The sequence below is a fragment of the Notothenia rossii genome, assembly GCF_949606895.1.
Source record: "Notothenia rossii genome assembly, chromosome: 2".
In the NCBI taxonomy this organism is placed as follows: Eukaryota; Metazoa; Chordata; class Actinopteri; order Perciformes; family Nototheniidae; genus Notothenia; species Notothenia rossii.
This window is the reverse complement of record NC_136904.1, coordinates 64,526,996-64,539,679: the sequence shown is the minus strand read 5'-3', so window position 1 is coordinate 64,539,679 and position 12,684 is coordinate 64,526,996.

Sequence of the window (12,684 nt, the reverse complement as noted above, 5' to 3'; positions counted from 1 at the left end):
GTCGTGGAAATTAAGATCATTGATGAACATATTCAGTCATAGTCTTCATTAATGAAATTAACACTGGTATCAAACGACTAACTACTTATGCCGTATGATCATCACTGATGGCCTGCTCAAGGGACAGGGTGTTTTAATTTGAAAGATTCAGACATGATGGTGTTTTATAAAGTCATCGGATTATAATCAAGTATAATAACAGAACCATGGGAATTAAATCAGACACACGCATGTTTTGCTATTGGATTTACTGCGTGTGTGGGTGTTGGGGTGATTGGTTTTGTGTGTATTTGGGACTTTTGTCATTATATTTGCTCTTGTGTAAATTTTGTGCTAGACTTCTGCTCAACAGAAGGTGTGTCTGTAATCAAATCAAACCAGCCAATATTGGTCCTCAGTCAACATAAAACAACATGAAATGAAAGCCAAGTGTGCATACTATGTGTATGAGGGCATGTTGAATTACACTATGATCTCAAAGCAGAATGTTTGCAATCCATAAAAGTTGCACAATGGGATCGCAATTCACAGAGAAGGTTCAAAAGGGTGTTACATGTAATAAATCACACCATTGTTTGGTATCCCCCAGTTACATGAGAACCGACAGCTCTTTCAACTGTCCAGTGCACTTTCAGCCATTATTTAATGTGTGCAGTGAAGTATGTCTTCAACTTCACCTTTGGAGTACCCTTCTTCTTCAAGAAAGGTTTTTTTTCTTTATTTGACATTGCTGACTTGACAAAAATGCCAAATTAAACAAGGAGAAATGATAGCTCATCTTCGAACTGCAACATGATTCTGTAAATAGTTGATTTCACTGGTTTATAAATCTGTCAGGGGTGGCAGCCATGCGTGCGGCTACAATAGTTTGTGCTTAACATAAATAAAAGGGGCCTTTGCCTGAAAGGTTTATTTTGTTTAGGGGAGACTTTCAAGGTGGGATTCAAATGTAGCATGATCTCATTCTGTACCTGGCTTCAATTTTCAAACCTGGATGCAGTTAAATATCTCTTCATGTGCATATGCATGGAACAAATCTGCAACAAAAATATGTCGTATACGGAGCATTCTACTGAATCACACAACAAGAAAAACTATTTAACAAAACAATTAAGTATGCAGGCATAGATATTTACTAAGAATATGTTATGGTCTATTTAAACAAAAGGCATTAAATTAGATAGTGATAAGCTTAATATACACAAAACATCATGTATAGGTACTTTCTATTGGGAAGTAGCTGTCCCCAACCCTGACATCTACATTTCAATTTCTGTAAATAACACTTAAAACATTTTTATTACATTTTGTTCAATGGTGTATTTAGAAGATCTTTATGATTACATTGAAACAGAAGTTGGAATATTTAGATTTTTTTGTACCATAATAATAATAATAATAACCATTAATAAAAAAACTATACGCAAAAAAACATGTCCCCAGTTTCCATGCCACTACCAAAACACAAGGGGTTTTAGTCCAATAGAGTGGCGAAGTCACGCCCATCTGCTTCCGTTCATTCCGGTTATTTCGGAAAAATAATGTATTGAAGTCAATGGAGAGAGAAAACGTATCTTTCGATCCCGTTTGAATTGTGCCATGAATTACACATATGATGTTTGTCAATCTTAAAAAATAATTTCCATGTAAAAAAAGTCACAGTTTGTCGTAAAACTGTTGAAATATAAGACTATGAAAAATACGCAACTAGAAAGACTACAAATCCCAGAGTCGCATAAGTGATGTCACAATTGTTTTCCTCCACTAAGAGATAGCTAAGATCAGCGCCATATAGATGGAATCTATCTATATGGCGCTGGCTAAGATAAGATAACTTTAACAAGATGCCTGTGTGCTTAGTACCAGGATGTTATCATACCAGCAATCGGTCTTGCTCGTTCTTTCACTTCCCGTCTGATGAAAGGACCAAGAGTGGCTGGATCAAGTTAGCTACCTAGCTAGTAGCTAGCATGTTAGTTTGCATTAAGGCCTTGTCATTTTTATTAGCCTTAATATGAAGTAACATCAAGTAACCCAAATCATCAACTCTGGAATCAATATGATCAGTATTATGCATTTTAAAAAGAAAGTTTGCATTATGATTTTTATGAATTGTATAAATTGAACTTTGAAATTTGATTAAAAATGCACTTTTATTATTTTAATTTTGAAATATTTGTTAAAATACTATTTTGAGAAGGGAAGGTAAAACAATCTTAACAGGTTAAAGGTGGGGTAGGTAAGTTTGAGAAATCGGCTCGAGATACACTTTTTGTTATATTCCATGGAATGCTCTTAACCTCCTGATAGCAATAAATATCTTAAGTGCTTTGACAAAAAATCCATCAAAAAATGTCATCTGTGGAAGCCGTAGTACTTTAAAAAGCACTACCAATCATTTTAGCCAGCCCGGCTAAAGTAACTGGATGGCCTACCTGCCTGTCAGCCTTCCATCTTTGCACAAACTTATCTCGTGCCCTCATTGGTCATGTGCGTGTTCGTGTGTGTTGGAGGAGGGGCTCTGTAAGGAAGTGGCAGATTTTTTCCGGCTGTGTATTTTCAAATGCTAGCGCACTCGAGCTGGTTTCTCCAAAATTACCTACCCCACCTTTAATATAATACTTTTTTACTACAGTGTCTTTACTATGTTTCGGTAGTGACAATTTTTGGTAGAGGAGGTACATTCCAATACAGTCTGAAAATATGATATAAAAATGTGTGGGAGAGAAAACTCCTTCTGGAGGGAACACACAGATTTTAGCCTTTGCAGACCATTGACATGCACAAAAGCCTATATAACACACTACAGGAAAAGGACATCTTTAAAAAGCAAAAAAGGACCTTATTATTAGGTAATAATTAATGCAGTTTAGTTGTAAGGGAACACATTTATTCTAGTGGAGTGGGTTGTGCCTCTACATGCGTTTTTAGTCCGTCTAAAAAGCAACTTCTGTCACCCGCTTCAGTATAACTCTGCGCGTAAACAGGTCTATAGTAAGTGGTCTTGTTGCTTTTTTGTTTCATTTCAACATTAACCACGTGTTTAAAACTGCAACCAGGACCCAGAGGAAGATAGATTTCTCTGGGAATATAATTGAAAATGCATTTTAGTCGTATGGGAACATAATTATTTTATAGTAGACAGGGTTGTGTGTATACATGCATCTTCCTGCCTGTCTGTTTGTTCAAACACAACTTCTGACACCCTCTTAAGTAGAAGTCACTGTTTACACGTAGGCGTGTATTTGTGTACAGCACATACACTGAACTGACTAAAAGAAAGAGGGGGAGAGAAAAAAAAAAGTTCCCATGGAAGTTGCTGTGAGCTGAACGATGCCCTCAATTTGTTTGGTCGCTGCTGTCAAGCTAATGAGGTGAGTGAGTGAGGGCAGCCTGGTGGAGGCAGAGGTCAGCCAAGAGCCATGCTGCCTGCCAGGCTGCTGTGCTGCGAGGCTGGAGGCTGGAGCCGGGGGTTGGAGCCGGCTGCAGCTCCGGCCCCCTGGCAAGGCCTGGCACACGGCTCGCCCATCTGCCACGCATGAACGCACACAGCCTGGCAAAGGCACATTTACACTCCTATGTGTGGGCTACTTGCCCATGTAAAAGTATGTACATGTATATTGGCACATGCTGTCGATCTTGAGTGCTCGAAAGAATGCACACACACACTTGTGAGAGGTTTCCTTCTAGCCCCCACAAGACCGCGGTGATGAGGGCGGACTGCCCCCACCAGCTGCCAGTAGAGCACTCAGAATGGATGCTTCAGTGCATGCATCAATATGAGCAATTCTTTTAATTATGGGTGTTGTGCGGCTGCTGATGCTTTATTTCCTGGACTCGGTTCCAGTTATTGGGTCATTCTCACAGACCGAAACCAAATCTGTTCACAATTTAAATTCCTGCAAAAGTTAAAATATATTCTCTATCTTTTTCGTTTCTTCATATGTGGTGTTTCGCATATGTATGTGTGTTACTTTGGTTTGTTTTCCAAAGTTATTTAGCCGTTGATAGGCATACTTAGTTGTACAAATTGGGCCTATCCACCATTGCAGCCACATACTGTGCTGGAGTGTAAATGTATGATTAAACTCCATAGTGGGGAGATCATATGGTGTAGGCATATTTACGCTAATATGCCTACATATAATCAGTGCTGGAAAGTTACTAAGTACATTTACTCAAGTACTGTACTTAAAGTGGACCTATCATGCTATTTTTAGGCAATAGCATAGGTCTCAGATATATAAAAAAAATATAAAAAACATGTCTATGAAGTGTTTTGCTCAAAATACCAAACAGATCACCCATTCTAGCCATGTCTCATTTCCCTCTATTCCACTTCCTGTTTCAAAAGTGCTAATTTTGGGTATAAAGCTTTAAAAAAAAAAAAAATTGATACAAAAATAAAAAGGAGGGGGCTGAGCTCATGCGGGACCCGTCAGCTTCTGTCTAAACTAAATGCTGCGGTGATGAGACGCCATATCATGGATTATCATGGATTATCTCTGAAACAGTATGGAGCTCAAAGGCTTTCTATCTTGCCGGTTATACCACAAGGTGAGTTCCTTTTTATTTTCTGCTTCTTCACACACATGCTCTCCAGTACAGGTTAGCTCTGAGTGTTAGCGATGCTAATGTAAACACCGACCATATTACGTCCAAAGCAGTCGGGCATTGTTTCTGATAGGCCCGTGGGTGTAAAGCCAGCCTATATTTCCAATAATAAGTCATATTGGACGCAAATCTGGATCAGCTACGTTGTAGCCCCGTTTTTAGAGAGGGTTTTATTTTTCTGACGCTGCGTGAGTTCCCTGACACACCGGGGACACATTTATGTATAAAAGACATCCAAAAGTGCATTTTGCATGATAGGTCCCCTTTAAGTACTAATTGGTGTACTTGTACTTTAAAGTATTTTATTCCGGCCACTTTCTACTTATATATAAAAAAATAAATAATAATAATTGTACTTTTACTACATTTAGTTGACAACATTAGCTACTAGTTACTTTGCGGGTTCATAAGAATATTCTAAAACATTACATTTACTAATTAATTTACTATTATGTATTAAAGGTGGGGTAGGTAAGTTTGAGAAACCGGCTCGAGATACACTTTTTGTTATATTCTATGGAATGCTCTTAGCATCTCAACAGCAATGAATATCTTAAGTGCTTTGAGAAAAGAATCCATTACAAAATGTCATCTGTGGAAGCCGTAGTACTGTAAAAATCACGACCAATCATTTTAGCCGGCCCGGCTAAAATAACTGGATGGCCTACCTGCCTGTCAGCCTTCCATCTGTGCACAAACTTATCTTGTGCCCTCATTGTTACGCTCTCCGAGAGCTTACAGGAGTGAACCGACAATACTGAACACTATAGAGAGGAGACAGAGTTTATGAAGCAAAAGGTTTATTGTCCAAAACCGTTTTATACTGACAACAGAGGGATTGGATAATCCACAAAATCCAGGACCAGGGAGTGTCTCCAGAGGAGGAGCGGAGGTCTGGCGAGAGCGAGCAGGCTGGAGCAGGTGTGCGGAGAAGCACGGCGGAACACAGGCGAGGTGAGCCGGGGATCCAGAGCTGACGAGAGCAAGCAGGCTGGGGCAGGTGTGCGTGGAAGCACGGAGGAACACAGACGAGGGGTTGGTGGCTGGACATGGCAGGCAGAGGACTGGGCAGATGGATACTGAACAAAGAGAGCAAAAGGTAAGGATAAACAGGAACACAGAGAGTTTGGTTTTGCTAATAGCTAAATATTCCAGGACGTATTGCCAACGTGGTTTAGACGACGAACTGATGAATACTGGATGATGGAACCGGGTATAAATGCAGGTGTAGGTGAGTAGTAGTAATCAGGGTGACGAGCAGCAGCTGAGGAGGTGAGTTGGCGGGAATCCAGAAGTAGGTCAGCCACGCCCAGCCAGGGAGAGAGACACACAAGGCTTGTTTGGGACGAGCTGGGTTATGGCTAGAAAGGATCCGTCTTGTGTAAATAATAGGAGGCGTGTGGCGCAGTTGCTAGAGCCTTGGTGTTCGGATCAGATGGTCACAGGTTCAAACCCCACTGCAGTCAGCATGTCGTTGTGTCCCTGGGCAAGACACTTCACCCCAAATTGCTCCTGTGGGGATTGCCCACGGTATTGAGTATGTAAGTCGCTTTGGATAAAAGCGTATAACAAGTAACATGTCATGTAATGTAATGTAAATATGACGTCACACTCTCGTTGTAATTGGAGCGGCTCGGAAATACATCTGCAGCAGTAACATGATGCAACATACACATTAATGCAGCAGCAATATTAATAGAGAAACATCAGACTTAATAGTGAAACACTGAAAGGGAACATTTTATGCACCAGGAGCTATCTTACTGCGACAACGTTGACTTGCCTGTGAATAAAAAATAAACCAGTGTTGGTGATCTACAATGTTGTCATTCTTCTTTGAACAGCAAGACCGCTAACACCCTATTTCAACAATCACACTCCCTGTCATTGAAATAATTAATAGATAGTTTAGCTTCTCACCATCATTTGCTGTGGACCACTGATGTGAACGATCGTAACTGAAAGGCTGCCTGCCAAACGTAAACATTCAGCCACGTGACTTGCAAACTCTCGCGAGAGTTTTACACAAGACGGATCCTTTCTAGCCATAACCAGAGCCCTAGAGAGATAAGAGTTACGACACTCCGGCCCATTCCCAAACCGCCCCCTACACCCTACCCCTCCGTTTGCGCGTTCACGCGGAGGGTCCGCCATATTGAGGGCTTTTCCAAACCAACGAGTGTGGAGCGGTGTGGAGGGGGAGTGAGCTATCAAGCCCTCAAACAGCGAGTCTGCAGCGGTGCTGACTTGAGACCGGTCTCTACCTGACCCGTCTCAACGCTGTGTGTGTCCGTCAGGAAACAAGCTGTTAACAAGTAGTTCCAGCAAACATCCACTGATAAACTGCGATGTTAACAACCTCATGATAACCTCATATGTTTTAACTTAGGATCATACCTGTGTTTAGTCTAGAAAAAGATAAATGTGTGCATTTTATTATAAAGTTGTGTATATTTACAGACCGTTGCAAAAACTAAGAAGCTTATAAACATCAGGTTTAAAACTAAAAGAGCTTTGAAACACAATGAAAGATGTTTGGTGTTTTATTTGAGTTTTTCATTTAAACTTTTTGTCAAAGAGATGCTGATTTGAAACCGTTGTTACATACAGTTACGGCATTTCCTTTTTCTGCCGGAGAGAGGGGAGGCCGTCCCAAAGCTTGCTGCTGTATTTACTCCCTCCATCTGACAGGAGGGAGCCTCGTTGAGCTGCGAGTGTGGCTACAGACGGAGTTCACTCCGTCACGGAGGGGTACGGTCGAGGGAGTGGTTTGGGATTGGGACTCATATAGAGAGCCGCATTGACGCGTCCTTAAACCCGGAAGTAAACTTCTTCCGGTTCCTTCGTCTAAAACGCAATGCAATTTCTCCATAGGATTTTGGAAAATAGCTCGAAATAAGGTCTGTGGTTGACACATATTTAAGAGATGGATCACGTTTTGTTCAGCCGGATAATATCCACATGTCAACCCTACTTTTATAATTTTTGAATAATAAATGTAGTCGGCAGAAGCAAAATGCTAACGTTATGCTATAAACGAACTACAAGCCAGTACAGCAGCAGGGTCGCACGACTTCAACGTCACGCCAACTTAAGATCGTTTCAACTGACTTGCACTGAAACTGCACTTTGAAAACTTTAAACATATTAACATTTTAAACTGTATACCCCGGTTATCTAGGCCCGTTTTGTTTAATGTATACATGTCACACTGTGGGAAATGATATTTCGATATTTCTGGATGTATAACACATGTAGAATTTTTGACAATAAAGCTGAATTTGACTTTCGCGTGCTTGCATATTTTAACAAAGCTTTTCATTTTAGCCACACTGAATTTAACTAGAAGTCATGGCTGTGTCAATTACCAGTCTGATATCGTTTTACAAAGATGACAAGAAGAGTGTAGATAGAGGAGAGAACCACTACAAGTCAGGACACGTTACAGTGCAGCCTAGATGAAGGTGTGCTTACCGGTGTTGTCAGGGCTAGCATGAGGGACAAGGTTTATAGTGTCGGTGAGTAGTGATAGCAAGAGTACCGTTAACCTTTTAAGACCGAGTTAATTTATTCACATTAATTCCCATCAACAAATCAATTTTATGTGTCACATGAAATCTTTATTAGGCAAGGCAAGGCAAGTTTATTTATATAGCACTTTTCAACACAAGGCAATTCAAAGTGCTTTACAAAAAATGAAAGACATAAAGAAAATGGCATTTAAAATCAGTCATTAAAAAGAAAAGCTAATAAAATAAACATTAAAAGAAAAAATACATGGATAAAAGTTACAGTGCAGTCGAAGATATTAATAGTTCAATTAAGAGCAGCGACAAAAAGAAAAGTCTTCAGCCTGGATTTAAAAGTAGTAAGTTGCAGCGGACCTGCAGGTTTCTGGGAGTTTGTTCCAGATATTTGGAGCATAATAACTACGCTGCTTTACCATGTTTAGTTCTGACTCTGGGGACAGAAAGCTGACCAGTCCCTGAAGACCTGAGAGATCTGGATGGTTCATCATTTAGCAGGAGGTCAGAAATGCATTTTGGTCCTAAACCATTCAGTGCTTTATAAACAGCAGCAGTATTTTTGAAATCTATTCTTTGACACACAGGAAGCCAGTGTAAAGACTTCAGAACAGGAGTGATGTGATCCACTTTCTTAGTGTTAGTGAGGACTCGAGCAGCGGTGTTCTGAATCAGCTGCAGCTTTCTTATAGATTTTTTAGTGAGACCTGTGAAGACACCATTGCAGTAGTCCAATCTACTGAAGATAAAAGCATGGACACGTTTTTCCAAATCCTGCTGTGACTTTAGTCTTTTAATCCTAGATATGTTCTTTAGGTGATAGTAAGCTGATTTAGTAACTGTTTTAATGTGACTGTTGAAACCAATAACTAATTTAACCCGCTGACAAGAGAGCCTACCTCCGAAGATCGTGACTGGCTGAGGGACAGACTCGGGGGCAGGTTCTCAGGAATTTCTTGGCTTCTCTCCCCCGAGCCAGGAGAGGAACACTACAGCTTGGAAACACTTACTGTTCCTGAAGTTATCAAATCTGTTGGGCATCAGGGACCTGAGGCAATTGTGGCAAGCATGGCATTGTCTGAAGAGCAACAGAGGGCAATTCAGGTGGCTACCACTGGTCAGCGAACCAGCCCAAACTGGCATTTGTTCAGGAAAGGAAGGTTGACTGCCAGCAACTTTGGAGCTGTCCTGAGGTCAAAGCGTGTGACTGCTTCCTTTATTGCCAGGGTGCTAAGGCAACAACAGGCCCTTGATGGTGTTTTGTCTGTACAGTGGGGGACTATGAATGAATGTGAGGGCGTCAGGGCATTCACCACTGCAACTCAGATGCAGGTCCATGAGTCTGATTTGTGGCTCTCCCAATCAGGAATGTTGGGGGCATCTCCAGATGGTCTGGTAGGGTCTTCCGCTGTGCTGGAGGTAAAGTGTCCCTACGGAGCCAGGGAAATGACAATTAGTGAAGCATTGCAAATCAAGGGCTTCTTTGTCAGTAAGGAAGGAGAAACATTCAGCCTGCGTGAGGAACATCCTTACTGGCACCAAGTGCAAGGTCAGCTTCACCTCACTGCAAGAAAGAAGAAGAAATAATAAAATTGTGAATTGTTTTTAATTTACATTTACTCGCCTTTGCAATGTTGTGGTTGTAAGAGTGTTAGGTTTTCTGTCAGCTCGTCTGTTGGGAAGATATAAAATATAGTTTCATGGAAGTCACACCGTCACATATACTGTAAGAGCATTAAGACATACAGTACATAGGCTAAAACAAAACATCTAAAGATATAACCTTGCACTTTGATAAGTCTCGTGAACATTTTCACTATTTTGACATTTTTATAGATGAAAATTGAACTAAAGAAATAAATGGTAGATTAATCCATATTGAAAATAGGTGGCAGCTGCTACACTAATTATAATAGTTATATTTCTTAATTAATTAAGATAAGATATTACTGTATTGATCCCAATTTGGGAAATGTTTGTGTTGCAGCAGCATAACAAGAAAAACCAAAATATAAGTTATTATATATACAAAAGTATGTGAGGGATGGAATATTAAATTGAATATAAATGTAAAATGTACATGTGATTTTACATCCAAGAGAAGCTATGGAGCAGAGAGTTCTCTGCCAGCCAGAGGTGATTTGTTATTAGTTCAATATGTCAAACTGATTTCCCTGACTACAATCTTTAGTTACATGGTGAAACGTTATGCTGCTTGTACTAATAAGACTTATCATATAAGCCACACAGGTTTTAATAGGATGTATTCATTATCTTTACTTGTGTTGCGGTCTTTTCAGCAGCGCCATCTCTATAACGGCGATACAGTCACTACCCATTATTTACATTTCACCGTGACATGGACAAAAATGTAACGTCAGCTTACCTCATGGCACGAATCCAGACTCTCCTTTGGAAAACATTGGCCGGGAAACGATAGAACAAGCACGTTTCATGCGAAGACCTGTGGCTGCAACCCGGAGCAAAGCAACAAACCATTGCGTAGCTAACTAGTAGCGCTAGCTTTAGCTAACGTTAGCCAACGAAACGAACTGCCGAGTAAAATTGGAAAACACTGGTAATTAATTATTCTATAATTTGTAAAACTACAGTGTTAAAAACGACAATTTCAAAAATACAGATTCTAATGGTCAGATATAGATATACAGATACTAAAGATAGGCAGGTACTTGCTTTTAAGCAGAACACAGGGGGAAACAAACTTAGCGGGAGTGTTTACGTGTTCGGCGTAATGACGTACAACGGCCTCGACAATTTCTGTAGTCCTATTCAGCCATTCGGTAACAACCATCGTTTTTCAGACACGTAAACTCTTCAAAAATCCCCAGTGGGGTCACTGCTGATGTATTTAATGTCGTAGAACAAAACGTCAATTACCTCTTAAATTTGTGTCAAACACAGACCTTATTTCGAGCTATTTTCCAAAACCCTATGGAAAAAATGCATTGCTTTTTGAGGAAGGAACCGGAAGTGCTAAAAATGCTAACTTACTTCCGGGTTTTACGACGCGTCACTGCGGCTCTCTATAGACCTCCGTTGTAAAAAATGGCGGCGCCTACTTCCGGGGTATGGACATCGAAATAGTTCCAAATATCGTCATTTGGGCGTTGGACCTCATTCACTTACATTACGGCCCGTCGATTAGTTCCAGAGGTAAGTTGCTAAAATATTAAACTCTTTTGAATTGTCAACTGTCTATATTGTATCAAGTGTACTTTATGATGCTTATACTGGTCTTCATTTGTATATGCACAGCGTAATCATCAAATGTTATCTTGGTTTTTACAACAAATTTTGCTAGCATTGCCTGCTAGTTAGCTAGCGCGACTTCGTCAGCTTTGAAGGTAAGATTTAAGTAATGAATCGCTAGCAGCTTATATATCAATGATGCTGGGTAACTAACAAAAAGGATTTAGATTGATCATGTGTTTTTTGTTTTTTTTTATCTGCTGAACCTCCGTGTCAGCCATCCTTAGTCGGCTTTTTCTGTATGATATGACTTAACTGCTAGCACTAGTATAAATTAGGTGGCGTTTGTGATAAATATTTCATTTAACATTGAATTTTGGGATATACTAACATTTCATTATGTGACATGTTGACTGTACTTAGTTTTTTTTTGTACTGTTCCGTGTTAACTCATCTGTACTGTACAACTAGCCTAGCGCTACTTTTTAATGCTGATGGCATGCTAGGATCGATTCCTTTGTATTGTAATATTCACACTAGTTTAATGATTGTTCTTCAAAGGTATTATTTAGTCTTAAAAAAAGAATAGCCTACTGAACAGGCTTCCCTACAGGAGTGAATGAAGGATGAGCCTGAAACATGGTTCATGCATCCACAATGTTTATTTTTAACAAAATAGACACTTTAAAAAAAATAATAAGCACTTTTTTTTATTCAGCCTCATATGTCAGCCATGGCTGTTGCTGCTGCTGCTGGCGGAGGCTGCTGCTGCTGAAGGAGGGTGCTGCTGCTGGAGGAGGGTGCTGCTGGAGGAGGGCAGGGGTGGACTGGGGGGAAAAAGTGGCCCAGGGATTAATTGACAGACAGGCCCACTTAATGCGCGGCATGTATCGGCTGGCCGGCAACGATAGTATGTTACTAAACAAAAAACCCTATGCATTTTATGTTATTTTGGACAATTATTCATATAGTAATCACATTACCTGAGCCCTTGAGTTGCCTTGATCAAAATAGTTACAGCATATATTTAGTGATTTTAATGTTAACAGATCATTGATGCAATAACATTTTGACCCAATTTGCCTGACTTGACACATGGAATAAAACATGGTCGTAGGAAGCATCCTCAATGTGGGTGAGACAATTTAACAGGGGGTGTGGGCAGGTGGTGGACCTCACCTCCGCTAGGGGGGTCCGGGGGGAAGATTTTTTTTTAAATGTTGAAGTTAAATGCATCAATCTGGTGCACTTTGAGAGCAAAATTAGGGACTAAATCTATGGCAGTCAGTAGGGGCTTGGACTGTGAGCCGACATTTGGAGTGTGGACTTCTACTTG